Below are 15,134 nucleotides of genomic sequence, written 5' to 3' on the forward strand. Positions count from 1 at the left end.
GCCAGAGTTGAGAATGCAGAGGTAAGGAATGAGTGGGTGGCATGTACTCAGATGGTTGTTACTGCCTGTACATTTGGGAAATTAATAGGATGCAGGGGTTGGGGAGCATTAGTTCTTCAGTCTGTTACTTCTGTGGAGTTATTTGGAGTGGTAGTTGGTAAATTTAAATTCACATCATAATTGTCACTTAAAAGATCTTTTAAAAGATTCCACTATAATGCAAAATAGAAAAGAAAAAATATATTGTATGTGCACAAAATTAATAATCATACACTGGATAATATGATTGAAGAAAATAAAAATTACCAAAATTTTGAGAACAGATCATGGATTTTTAATTGTTGGGACTGACCAATGTGTCAAGAACCACCACTCAGATGTCCAAATTTGTCAAAAGCTTCCAGCTAATGCCCAGAAAACCTCTTTACCTATATTTATAACAATTAATAGCAACAATACAACGTGGCCAAAAAGGAAATGCAAACAGAAAACAAAAACGAAAAAAAATGCACACAACCTAGTGTTCTTCGATATGTGTTTAAATTATTCCTTGTTAGGTCTGCTAACAAGGTCCAGATCATGAGCAGGCATCACCATTATGCCACATGAAACTGTTTATGGCCATACTTAATACACGGCACTTTTTAAATTAAATTTATTGGAGTGACATTGGTTAATAAAATTATATAGGTTTCAAATGTACAATTCAATAATACATCATTTGTATATTGTATGCTCACCACTCAAAGTTAAATCTCCCTTCATCGCCTTATATTTGACCCCTTTTACCCTTATCTACCTCCCCTGTCCCCACTTTCCCTCTGGTAATCACTAAACTGCTGTCTGTGTCCATGAGTCTCTGTTTGCATGTCTTGTTCATTTGTTGCTTTTAGTTGTATATCCCACATATGAGTGAAATCATATGGTTCTCAACTTTTTCTGTCTGATTTATTTCGCTAAGCATGATAATCTCGAGATCCATCCATGGTGTCACAAATGGCAGTATTTCATCTTTTCTTATGGCTGAGTAATATTCCATTTTATATATATATACACCACATGTTCTTTATCCAATCATCTACCAAAAGGGAACTTCAGCTGTTTCTGTGTCTTGGCCACCATGAATAATGCTGCCATGAACAACAAGGCACATATATCTTTACAGATAAATGTTCTCAAATTTTGGAGGTAGATGCCCAGAAGAGGGATTGTTGGGCCATATGATAATTCTATTCTTAATTTTTTGAGGAACGTCCATACCGTTTTCCATAGTAGCTGTACCAATTTACATTCTCACCAGCAGTGTACAAGGGTTCCTTTTCCTCACAACCTTTCCAACATTTGTTATTACTTATCCTGTTGATGATAAACAGTCTAACAGGTGTGAGATGGTATCTCATTGTGGTTTTGATTTCCATCTCCCTAATAGCTAGTGAAGTTGAGCATCTTTTCATATGTCTGTTGGCCATTTGTATGTCTTATCGGGAGAAGTGTCTGTTTAGGTCTTCAGCTCACTTTTTAATTGGATTGTTTATTTTTTTTGTTATTGAGTTGTATGAGTTCTTTGTATATTTTGGATATTAGCTCCATATCAAAGTTGTTGTTTGCAAATATCTCATCCAATTCAATTGGTTGTCTCTTTGTTTTGTTGGTGGTTTCTGTTGCTGTGCAGAAACTTTTTAGTTTGATATAGTTCCTTTATTTTTGCTTTTACTTCCCTTGCCTTTGAGGTCAAATTCATAAAATCCTCTCTAAGTCCAAGGTCCATGAGTTTAGTGTATTTTCTTCTATGCAATTTATTGTTTCAGGTCTTATATTTAGGTCTTTGATCCATTTTGAGTTAATTTTGATATATGGTGACAGATTGCAGTCTAGTTTCATTCTTTTGCATGTAGCTTTCCTATTTTCCCAGCACCATTTACTGAAGAGGCTTTCTCTCCTCCATTGTATGCTTTTGGCTCCTTTGCCAAAACTTATTTGCCCAATTATACAGGGGTTTATTTCTGGGCTCTCAATTCTGTTCCATTGGTCTGTGTCTGTTTTTCTGCCAATACCATGCTGTTTTGATTATTATTGCTTTGTATAATTTGAAATCAGGCAGGTACACAAGCATTTTAGACCCTAATCGTGATTGTTGATCTGAATAGGAAAGTAGAATGTATTTGTGGGGATAAATGTACATTAGTATAAATTAAGTTTTTTAAAGTTGTGTACATTTAATATTGTATTTGACTTGGTTTTTTTTTTTCAAAAGAGCCAATATTAAGTCAGTTCTGCATCTTACAATACCTGACAAAAGCTTTTGACAATTGAGAAATACTCAAATAATATTAAGAGCCATATATGAAATCTTATTGTTTTCCATGCAATCTACAAAGGGCTTTACATGAATCATCTTACTTAATCCTCAACTGATTTATGCATTTTTACTATTACCATTATAAAAGTGAGAGATTTAAAGCACAAAGAGGTTAAATAACACAGCAGGCAAGTGTTAGAGCCACGATTTGAGCCCAGACAACCTCACTCAGGGCTTATGCTCTTAACCACTTAGTTACAGGACATCGTAGTTGCTACACAAAGGGTGTACCACATACAAAACACTCATTCACTCGATAAATATTTAATGCGCATCTATTAGGTGCTAAACAGTTTTAATTACTAGGGGTATCAGTGAATAAAATAGACAAGGTCTCTACTTTCTTACAGCTGATATTCTAATAGAGAAAAGCAAATAATAAATAAAGCTCAAGGTAATTTTAAATAGTGATGAATACCAAACCAGAAATCGAACAGGCTAATGAGATAGAATGGTTTGGGGTGGTCGGCAGTTACCTCAATTACCTCTCTGAGGAGGTGACGTTTGGGCTGAAGAGCCAAGGGTAAAGGCCTGGAAGCAGGAACAAAGTACTATAGAGAGTCAGTGCAGCTAACCTTTTGCAGGGAGAGAGAGAGGGAGGAGAATGGGCCAGATGAGGCTGGCAGGAGGCTAGATCACGAGGGCCCCTGCAGACCAGGTACACTGGTTAGGAGTCTTTGGTTATAAAAAACCCAAACCTGACTCTGGCTGACCCAAAGGCACAGAAGGAAGGTATGAAAATGGTATGAGGTAGCTCAGAAAGATGGGAACCAGGGCAGTTCTGGGTATCAAGGAAGCAGGAACCGATGAACAATTCGTCTTCTCCAAGCCCCTCGAGGCCACACAAAAGCTCCTTCTCATCTTTTGTCTCTGCCCCAGATTTGATTCCAGAGAGACAGAGTCCGATTTTGCTTGAGTCCTGTGTCTGCCTTTCAGCTGAGGGAGGGCAGGACATCATGACTTAGATGGGTGCTGGCAGCAAAATGAGCAAAATGTCATGCTTTGAATGAATAAGTGCTGTTTAAGTCTGTGCCTTTAATTTCTGGGATGTGTTCTTTGTTTTACAAAAACAAATGTTTTAGAAATGGCAGGAAGTAAAAATGCTCAATTTCAATCTCGGCGGAGAATAAACAGTGAAGAGAGAAATTCTCTTCCATATTGATTTTATGTCTCAGAATACCAAACATTCACAACTGGTATAGCTCAAAACACAGCAGAGCTTCCGCAACTGAGTCAAAACTGGGCCACAGCCAATATTACCTAATACATCTTTTCAAGCAATGAGCAAAAGAAATTGCTGCCTCTACTCTACCCAAAACTGAACTAGGAACGTTTTTCTCATGGCGTAAAGATCTTCAAAGTTAATAAGGAAAAAAATTCATTCTTTGGATATTGCTGATCTGAAAATGTCTCAACGTGGACTTTCCGAGTCACAAAAACCAGGTTCCCAGCCAAGGTCAACCACTTATTTGATATGAGCTTAGACAAGTTAATTTAACCTCAAATAGCCTTAGTTCATCACAAACCAGAGGTATTGATACTTACAGGATAGTGTGATTGTGAGAGTTAAGTTAGAAAATAAGTAAAATACCTGACACAGAACCTCCCTGGGATTCTTCCTGATTGTCAATTTTAGCAAAAGAGAATGGTTGGTATATGATTAAACACACATTTCTAGAATGTTTTCAGTGTGGACATGGAGGGATAGAAAAGATTTACAAAGGGTTTTGGGCTTGAATAACACTAAAAGACTAACATTCCTTCAGTATAGTTCACTAGTGTTTCTTAGGGCAAGAAATAATAATAATGGCTGCTGTTACTTCGTATTTATTAACTCGTTCAATCTATACAGCCCTGAGGTTAGCATTATTATTATCCCCCCACTTTAAAAATTAGAAAATTAAAGCAAATAAGGTTTGTATAATTTGCCTAAGGATACATAGCTGGTAAGTGACAGAGCTAGGATTTGAATCTCCACGTGTCAGCTCTGGGGCCTTCACGCCTAATGATTCTGCTTTAGTCTCCAAATAGCAAAGTAGCACCAATCCACACACTCAGTGGGCTGCTCAGCTTCCCCCTTTACACACGAAGTTGTCCATTGGAGATCTGGCGTAACAAATTAAAGCTCCATTTTTTAAATTACGTGTGTTTTGTGGATCCTCAAGAATAGATTTAAAATTTTTCAAGTTTTAAGTTTTACTAGATAAGTCCTTTATGTGAATATGAGTTCTTTAAGGAGAGGGACCATATCTTCTTCAATATTATTTCATGTGTCAACTGTTCCCTATAAGCTGTTCCATATACATGTAAGCAAACCAGTCACAACTACCAAGCACAAACCTTTAACTCCTGATATTGGTCAAGCTTCTCAGCTACATCGATTCGTTAGAGGGGCACGAAGGTGACATTATCAACTGGGAGTGGACAATGATCTGGGAGTAGAGAAAATAGGCCTTCTCCCATTTCCTACATTTAAATGGTTTATGTTCATGTATTTGACTATTTTAGATACCTCATGTAAGTAGAATCATGCTGTATTTGCCCTAGTGTGACTGGCTTATTTCACTTAGAATATATCCCCAAGGGTCATCCATGTTGTCGCAAATTACAGAATTTACTTCTTTTTCAAAGCTGAGTAATATTCCTTTGTATGTATAGACTGTATTTTCTTTATCCATTCATTCACAGATGGACATTGAGGTTATTTCCACAGCGTGGGTATTGTGAATAATGCTATAATGAACATGAGAGTACTAAAACACATAGAATCGAAGAGTGGAATGATGATTGCCAGAGACTGGGGAGGGGGAAATGGGGAGTTGCTAATAAACAGGCATAAAGTTTCAATTAAGCAAGATGAATAAGTTCTAGATATCACTGCTGTACAACATTGTACTTGTAGTTAACAATACTACTGTATTGTGCACTTAAAATTTTGTCAGGAGAGTGGATCTCATGTTAAGTGTTCTTACCACAATAAAATGTTTTTAAAAATTTAAAGGTTTATGTCCAGGACCTGGAGAAATTCTGATACCTGGCCTCCTTGCAATCTGGCCCTTGACCTTCGCCCTCTTGGAGGATCACCAAGCTGGTGGATAGAGGCTCTCTTCTCTAGGCTTTATTTCCCATCTACCATCCTAGAAGATAGATAATAAAATCAACTCCAAGTTCCAAAATTCCAAAGTAAACAAGGTGTCTCTTTGACATTCTCTCACTTTCCTTTTTCCCTTCACTTCTCACCCAGAATACAGTATCCAAAGTACTGAAAGCTTCTAACAGCTATAACTTACCCCAAGCCTCAGGAGCCATACTCAACTCAATGTCTTTTCCATTCACCTCCTTAATCGAAACTCTCAGTCTTCAATTTCCGGATAATTGCTATATCAGGGTGAAAATCTCTAATATAGTTTCTTACAATGTCCCACTAAAATATCCATATAAGTTTCTTAAAATACAAACATTTCAACAGTATTAGAAATCCTATCCACCATTAGACAGCGCCTAAAAAGAATCTAGACCAATGTCAACATAAAGAAGGCTGGACTAGTCAACTGTAATTGAAAAATAAATTTAAAATTCTTTTCTAATTTTAAAAATTACAAATAAAAAAAAGAGGATGAGCAACATGTGAGGGTGACCCAGACCCTAGAGTCCAGCCAAGTTATAGCCGACCTGCAGACCCACGTGGGAAAAATAAATGCTTATTGTTTTAAGCCAGAAAGAAATAAAGAAAGAAAAAAGGCTAGCCTGCAAAACATAACTGCAGCCAAGATGCAAAGAGAACTTGTTGAAATAAACAGACTCCACCCTCTGGGAGAGAGCAACATGGTCAGCTGGAAAGGAAAGAGCAAGAAGCTTGAGTCACCTCACTATCAGCACCGCAGTCAGAAATGCAAGACCTGCACAAAATAACACCCAGGGAATGCCCTGCTGTAGCCAAGAGGGCAGCCACCTCCTCTTTGATGTCTATTCGGGACCATGCCTCTCAGCATACGCCACAGCTGTAGACAGAGGGGATGCTTTGCCATGGAGAAGACACTGGCACATGAGGGCTGAGGAAGAAAGATCTTCAGAGGCCAGCCATGCTCAGGGTGTTTTGGTAATATTCTGAAGACAAAAATTATCTTTCTCAGTGAAACAGAACAAGAGAGAGTTAAATGCAGGGTGCCTAGAAAGTAAGAATTTTTAAAACTGCAGCCATGGCTGCACTGAGAACACTGTAGACAACTGCTTTGGGGGAAAACCGTTTTTATCTCCTCCACCCTTTTTTTGTTGCTGTTGTTAAAATGCTTTAAAAGAACCTCTGATCGTGTAAAAGGAAAGCCCCAGCCCAGCCCAGCAAGAATGACTGAGAGAACATGGAGCTAAATTGTTCTGTGCAACAATGTGAGTATTTAGTTTTTGGGTAGACAGAGTTTGGTCATAGGCAGAGTTTGTTTTTTGTTTGTTCATTTTAAGGGACTTTCTTTTTCTCCTAGCAACCCAGAGATTTCAGCTGGGGGTTTCACGGTAACAAAGAGGTGGAAAAGCCACTCCATAAGAATGGTCTCCAGGAACCAGAAAGTAGAATAGGACCTAAGGAAAGAAACAGCCACTAAGAAATGTCCTCTGACACTGTTTGCCTAACAATCTTCAGGCACAATGATGTCTGATATCTGATTTCAAGATATTTCCTGTGTTGTGAGATATTTCTCTTCTATTACCACCTTCCCTGCCAAGTCTTTTAAGACGCTTCCTTAACTTATATAAATTAGTACCAATCTTAAGTGAGAAGTGCCTCTATGCTGGAGACTAAGTGATTTGAGGATTGGAGAGTAAACCAAAATGCCCAGGATTTATCGAGAATAAAATAGTGCTGCATTCATAAAATGGAATATGATACAACAATGAAAACACAGGGTGTTTGGCAAGAACATAAATGAATCTTACAGACATAATGTTGAGTAAAAGAAGTCAGGCGAAATAGAGTTGTGCTATATGATTCCATTTATACCAGATTTAAACAGCCAAAAGTAATTTGCAATTTTGGAAATCAGGGTAGTGGTTACCTTGAGGATAGAAGGGGGCTCAAGAGAGGCTTCCAACTGCTTACAATGTTCTGTAGCTCAGTCTGGGTAGAGTTTATATAAGTTATCCATCTGCAAAATGTCATTGCTATACAAACTTAAGACTTATACACCTATCTCTAAGTATGTTTTACGGCTATAAAAATATTACCCAAAAAAGGGAGTTTTCAAAGAGCTTATACATCAAAAGGCAGGCATAGTTATTAAGGTTCTTTTAGTAAGTGTTCAATAAATCTAAGACCCTAAGAGTATATAGGTAATGCCTATTTCTTCAGTTTTTAAGAGACTTTGAGTCAGAGGGCATCTCATTAACTCCGACACAAATGTCACCGGTCTTGCTCCCACTTGCCTGCGTTACCACACCTCCAACCCATAGGCACCAACTCCTGTATTTCTGGGAGTCTCCAGAAGGTGTCTCCACATCCTCCCAATCCTGCTGGCAACACCTCAGCCCACTGAGCACAGCACTTCCTCCAAACCCTCCTCTAAGCTGTCCAGGAATGAAGTACAAGAGGATAACTCGTCTCTTCATGTTGGGAAGTAAAACAGTGTTTCTGGGATCTGAGTATTTTTATAAAGCTTAGTAAGAAGATTCTTTCAGTTTTTACTGACAGTCCCCTTTCTCCAATGGAACATACGCTTTAGGGAGCTAGACCAGAGAACAGAATTAAGAAACTGCTACAATGCCCCAATCAGACTTCCTCTTTCCCTCTGACAATTAAAGCTTCTTCCTAGCTCAAGCTAATCACCACACTCCTTCCACCCTTAGGGTGAGTTCTCACCCAGGAAACATTTCAGCCTCCACCAGCCACCCATGGCTTGCTAGACAGGCCCATATTTACCCAAACCCCGGCAACGGGCCTGGCCTGACTTCTTTCCCGGATGACTCCAACCACCCCTGGGCACACTGACTTCACTCAGGCCTGTCTCACCAGTTCACAGATATGCCCTGACAGGCTTAAAAACCTATGATAGATCCCAGATAAAGCAATACCGAAATCCCACTAATCTGCACTGTAAACTCACGTGGTTGACTGGGAAGCTCAAGCCACCAGCACGCCCAGCTTTGAGTGTGTTACAAATCAAGCCTGAGAGTGTTAAGATTCCATGCTTTTTTCATTTTTAAGATTTCTTCAGTGTTCTATATCAGAACAAATTATTTATTTAGATTTCAATATATTTACATCTAAGATTTTTCTTTCACATTAAGATTTTAAAAGGGAGAAAGTAGCATCTACTTTATGCTCCAACTAGAATGATGAGAATAATCAATTTTGATTTATCATCTTCAGAATGTAGGTAATTTTCCCAGGATGTTTTGGTGGATAAATATCTGGAGCAAAGAAAGAGAAAAAAAGCAGTCATTGAAATTACAATGATGTCCTTTGTTGAATTACTCGATAGATTGAGATGTGGCGTTCACGTGGCAAACTCCCCCACCTGCTGGTCTAAGCCTGTCTCTGCAGCTCTCACACTGAATCTTCCTCAAAAATGTATGACAGTTTTGAATGAACTTCATATTTTCACCTTAAACTGGAAATGTCAACAAAACATCACTGAATGAGCTCCCACTGTATAGAAGACATGGTGCTCTCTGTTAATGGTACAAAAATTATGGGCCATGCTCTCTGCCTTACCAAGAACTTTTAAACTAGGTTGAGGCACCCTACTCAAATGAAAATACAAGGCAAAACATGCGAGAGAAAAAAGCAATTAGCTCACACCTTAAGTGCTATATAAGTCCACAGGAAGGAAAGAGCATTTTGTATTTGTCTTGAAGCCAAATGATTACAGGTGTCTCTCTTTCTTCCCGTAAGTTCTGTTTCCTCCTCCATCCTCTTGAATGATAGTATCAATGACTTTCCAAGTTGGCCAATACTTCCCAGTCCTTCTTTCGTCACGGTTGTAAAACCTAGTTCAGTTAGAAAATGATGACTCTCACAATAAGTGTATGGACTTATACTTAAGTACAAGGGGATGAGGAGGCAGATAAAGAGAGGGAGAAAGTTCCCAGAAAACAGGATACTAGGGAAATAATGTGTCTGGCTACTCTATAGTCAATTTGGTTTGCACATGTATTCCAAGCGCCCAGCACAATGCTGGCCCCATAGTAGGTGCTTAACCAAAACAAATATTTTCCTAATAAATCGATAAATTAAAACATTGAATGTGAAAAACATATAGGTTATGCTATGCAAAACTATGTAATGAACTATAATCCATCTAAGACAACAAGAAATACAAAACAGTAGCCCCACATGTGTGAGTAAGATCAGCTTTCAAAAAATCATCCAGAATCCCAGGCTCCATCCTTGAAAATACTAAGTGAAATGGAAGCTATTTTCTCTGCATTATATATTTTTAAGCTAATAAATGTTACCCCTCAGCATCTAACATTTCACTTTAGAGCTTTAAATATGGGTAATTAAACAGCTCAGAGAAGTCAAAGTAGTTGGCATTTGAGAAACTGGTGTTAGTGATTCCTTAGGTTTACCCATTAAGAGAACAAAATTCTATAAACCAATAATATTTGTGTGAGAGCTATATGTTTTATATGATAAATCCCACAATTAATCAATGGAGCACAAAGTGCAAGTCAAAACGTGGGCCCAACTAAGGGTTTGCATGACAAAGGCCCTGAGGAGATAAGGTGACAGGGAGGCTGCCTCTAGTGCATGTTGCATCATGATCATCTGCTGAAACTATACTTAGCACATTTCTCGCTTCCCTTTTCTGTCAGCATTTGTTCATATCTCTTTGCAAAATTTTCTCAGAATTAGTATCCTCATTCATTTCCGTAACAAATTGAAAGTTTTCTTTAAAACTTAAGTCTTGCTGCATGGGTAACAATATCACAAGGCAAAGCAAATACAAATGATGTATAAACTCAGGTGTGCAAGAAATGCTTTATTTTATCTATGCATCTATCTATCAACCTATCTATACATACACACACACACACATATACGTGTGTATGTATGTGTGTGTGTGTGTGTGTGTGTGTACACAATCAGCTTAATTTCTAATTTGAACCTTCATTTTTCCAGGAAGGGGAAAACTGTGATCTCAGCCAATTGGTCCATTCAGCTGAGGACCAAGGCACAACTGGCAGAGGTGGGGGTGGGAAGCCCTAGGCCTTAATATCTCTTCCCTTGGGTATTCTCTGAGTCACCCACTCTTCAGCCAAGGGCTGCCCTTTGCCTCCCTGGAGATGGGGAGTCTTCGTGAACATGTCTAATCCTAACTGCTGAGAGCCTCTAAGCAGTTGCTTCCTCCCTGGGGTCCTGCTATTTCCTGGATCTTCCCAGGATGCAGAGCAAAGTCCTAGGCTGTTCTCAGATACTTGGGCTACCTGGTGTTTCCACTGTCTCCCCATAGAAGCAGGCCACGGCTGTCTCTACTCCCACTGCACCTACTGTATCATCTTCTCAGGCCCTTGGCCCACACTCTTAGTGTGTCTCCCAAACGTTAACCTAGGCTCACATCCTTCCCCAGAGATTATAAGCACAAGTGCTAGAGTGGCTTCTCAAGGTAGATAGGGAAAACGTAAACTACCTACCAGGAGAAAAGTCAAACATTGGCTAATATTTCAAAATATAATCTCAACTCAAAAGTTGACATCTTAATAATGCTTTTAACATTTCCTAGCACTTATCCACTCATACCTTTCTTGAGCTTAGTGATCTTGTGGAGTGAATAGAACAGAGAGCATTATCCTAACTACGCAGGCATCGAATTGAGGCACTAAGAGATTCTCCAGTCTCAGCATATTCCGTGATAGACATATTAAAATTGTAAGTGATTTGTAAGGGAGAAGATGGATTGTTAAATATTTCTAGCTTCTCAGGAACTCCCACTGGACCACACCTAACAAGCCAAACTACTGTATTAATGAGCAAATCCAATATGACAGGACCTGAAAATGCCAGGAAAACCCTGTTTGCTCCAAGACAAGCCAAATATATTCAGGTACCAAGTGAATGGTCACAGTCATAGCCAATTATAGAGATGGCAGTGAGGTCAGCAATGCTGTCAAAAGTTCTAAAGGTATTCAATTATATAAAAAAATCCAGTTAGCATTCCAGTCATCTCACTAAATATTTAAAACAGCAGTACCTAGGTAGTAACCTTGGTTGACAGATTTGTACATTAAATATACTGAATGGAATGTACTTAAATGCATTCTTCCAGCAGAAAGCTTGGCTTGTGTTTCACTCTGCCCAACTCCAGAGAGCAAATGACCTTTTGAGGGGGTCACTTTGGACCTCTGGCACTTCCTTCGATTTTGGAACTGAGTAGGAGTAGTTCAAAGGCCAGAGAACAGTACAAAACAAACCTAGTGGACAGGGTAAGTAGATCAGATGAGGTGCAGATAGAATTCAGGTTTACTTAACAGATCCCAAACCCTGTTTCAGAGGAGGGAAAAACAATATGCAAAGATTTTAAAACCTCTTTAGCCACTTACTTGTTAAGTGCTCTTGAGCAAGCTACTAAATGTCTCTAAGCCTTGGTTTCTTCATCAGTAAAATGGGAGGAAAAATAGAACTTGCCTTAGAGAGTTGGTGAGAGGATTAAATGAAAGAATGCACAGTAAGAGCCTAGCCAAAGCCCTTGGAAAGTGCTAGTTGCCCCGATGAATTTCTAAGTAGCATGCTAACACAATAAGCCCTACTTTGAAACATAGTGGCTGTTAACCTATGTTTCTTTATCTAAAATCTTTCTGAGGTGGCCACTAGAATGGGCCTCACAGAACTCCAGCTGCAGAGAGCAAAACTGAACAAGGGCCCCAGATACCTTTGCTGTGTCTGTGCAAAAGCAACACCTCCCAGGGGTTGCTCCCACCAATGACTAAGAGCATGGGGGCTACTGTGACTGCTGACTCTGGTTCGGGAGCTGCCCAGTGGCCTTGGGGGATCTTCCTGGGACTGCAGGGCATTCTGGGCTGCTCCCTCCCATTCTTCCCTCCCTCTCTCCTTCATTGGAGGTCAGACTTGCATCACATTTGGACACTCTCCCAGGCTAACCTGGCTTCTTCCCCATTTTCTCTCCCACAGGAATTTATCATAATAAGATTCCGGCATGTTTAGTCCTATCTTAGCATCTGCTTCTCTGAAGACCTGGACTAATACACTTTCCCAAGGTTCTTTTCCAACAGTGGGCAACTTATACTTGTCCTGTGAGGTCTGGACAGCTTGTTCAGCTATTCATAAGTACAGTTTCACCACAGCAGTCCCAGGGAAGAAGCAGATGTGAAACAGGAACAACACAGATCATTGTTGGTAAGGCTGGTGTAAATAGATGTGAGCAAATTATCTCATACTTTTCCAGGAAACCACAGTTTTTGGTGTTTCTGGTCAGGGAGAAGTGAAAGTAAATTTTTTAAAGATAATCTTGGTCAAGTAACTTAACCTCTATAGGCCTCAGTGACCTAGACCAGTACAGAACAAGCAGATATTAGATGTCAACAAGATCTGGGAGACTGTTTCCCAAACTTCGGTTATACTTTTTGGCCAACCCATGTGCCACCCAAACTACATTGTTTTTCTTTAAGTAAATTCACTTTAATTCAACATTTAAAAAGCAAATTTTATTTCAGAATGCTAACTGGAAAAGTATCATTTACCGTAAATGGAAGACAATGTGATTAAATTCTAGTTAGATGCTAAAACCTGAAAAGAGTTTAGAGTCTGAGCCTGCTTTTTGTACAGATTAATGACTGTTAAAGACAGGCTAACACCAAAAACCTTACAGAAAGAAAGACTAATAGAGAAGTAAAAGAGACCAACTTTCTGACCATCTGACCATATGATTTATTATCATTTAAGACTGGATTTGTAGAGTACCCAAATCACCTGGTACCATCATGTTCTCTTTAACATGAGGTTGGATGGGCCCTCCCCACATTCTATATAGTTTGGACGTTCTGTAGTTCAGTTTTTCCCCTTCAAGAGATGTTCAGCTCGGTGGTGCCGGATCACTGACCGGATACTGAACCAAGTAAATAGTGTGTTTATTAGCTTCTCATTATCATGGGTTTCCAACAAGAATTTAGTACTACATCTAAGTAGATAACAGGGCTAGGATCCACCTATTTGAAACTGTCTTAAGCAAAACAAAGAAACAATAAATTTGCCTTTGGGGTCTTCCATCTCTCCCTTTGCACCCTCTAATACCTTACTGCCCATCCAAGTGCCCAGACATTATTTTGCCTTTTGCTGCTCAGAGATCTTCCTGGGAGTAAGATCTACTCAGGCTTAATGTCCCCTCATTCCACTGCTCCACCCTATTCATTCTTGCAGCTGTTAAAGCTGATTGAGCTATTTCACATCAACATGTGAATAACCAAAAACTGGCTAATGTGACCATCCAAGGGGGATTCAAAGCTGATTTTTAAAAACACATTTTTTATTATCTAATTTGTCAAAGGAACATCTCTTTCAGTCCCCCGCCCTTAAACATTACCATATAGACCTAGTTATTTTTAAGATCAATCATTTTGATGCTATTCCACTCTCACTCTTAATTCAGGGTATGTCTGGCCTCATCTAGATAGCCACACCTGCATCTCCATGTCTCCTATAAATTTTTTTTTTATGTAAGTCATCGGTATTGCAGATATTGCATGAGGCCCATCAATCTCAGCTCTGTCCCCAAAGGCCTAGGACCTAAACCCCTGAAGCTGGGAGGACAAGGGATTGAATATTTTACCAGACCTATGAGATCTGAACTTGCATTTTTATGGTGAGGGCTACATTTAGCCTGAGTCAAATAATCCCATCCCCACCAATGCATCAACTCAAAATAATCAGCTTCGGTTTACTATTAAAAGTAAAATCTATTCATCAGTTCTAGTAAGATTAAAAAAAAAAAAAACTTCAATTCTGGCAATGGACTGTTTCTAAAATAATAAGATTAATACTACCTCTTATTGAAAAAGAAAAAGCCTCTGACATCCTAAAATACCATGTGTCTGCCTTTGCCAAGGTCTGAGGGGAAAAAAACAACACGTATAAATAAATACCACTAAAGCTGGAGGTGAACTCTGAAAAGATCATCAGCCTGAACTACAAATTAACACAGACTGCTTTGTTTCCTGTAAACGAGGCTACTGGCTCTGTGAATCCTCTCTCCCTCTCTCTCTCCCCTTCTCCCTCCCTCCCTCCCTCCCTTTTTCTCTCTCCTGCCTACTCTGCCCCGCTACTGTTAAAAAGTAATTCAAGGTAACAGTCTCTCCCTCCTAGTCCGCGGGAAGGTCCAGCTCAGGACTTCTTGACTCTGACCAACCTTGGACAGGGCGAGCGCGTGTGTGAGAAGTCAAGAAACCCGACTCTCTGAGTCCTCAAAAACGAAAGGAAAGGGAAGGGGACGCCCGGGAACTACTTTCTGAGGTCTGGGATCCAAAACAGGGCAATGCCAAGAACTGACAAGGGAGGTGGGACAACTGAAGTAAGAAACATGACCCTTCAAGATTCCCTCGCGATGCTCATAGTAACCTATTCCCAGTGAGAAATAATAAGGACATAGCGAACAAACATCTGTACACCAAAGTTTGCCAGCAGCGTGCTTTCACACACAGGCATCCTCTGGTATCCAAAAGCCTAGAGCGGGGAGGCAGGACAAATGGTGAACTCCCAGGCGCCGCACAACCCGAAGTGAGCCTCTTGGTGGCTACGTGACCTGCGGAAGGTTCCTCCTTCAACCTCCGAGAG

The 15,134-nt window shown here is 39.7% G+C and overlaps 1 long non-coding RNA gene across 1 annotated transcript; it reads right to left on the minus strand.

Moving 5' to 3' along the window:
- Window positions 1-8,661: 8,661 nt before the first annotated feature.
- LOC120604442 (uncharacterized) lies at window positions 8,662-15,067 on the minus strand. Its single transcript, XR_005653340.1, has 3 exons — window positions 14,710-15,067; window positions 9,150-9,337; window positions 8,662-8,758 (listed from the first exon to the last, which is right to left on the minus strand). It is a non-coding gene; the product is annotated as an uncharacterized LOC120604442 (long non-coding RNA).
- Between the last annotated feature and the right edge of the window lie 67 nt (window positions 15,068-15,134).

This window comes from Pteropus medius, unplaced genomic scaffold (genome assembly GCF_902729225.1).
Source record: "Pteropus medius unplaced genomic scaffold, Ma_sr-lr_union100, whole genome shotgun sequence".
In the NCBI taxonomy this organism is placed as follows: Eukaryota; Metazoa; Chordata; class Mammalia; order Chiroptera; family Pteropodidae; genus Pteropus; species Pteropus medius.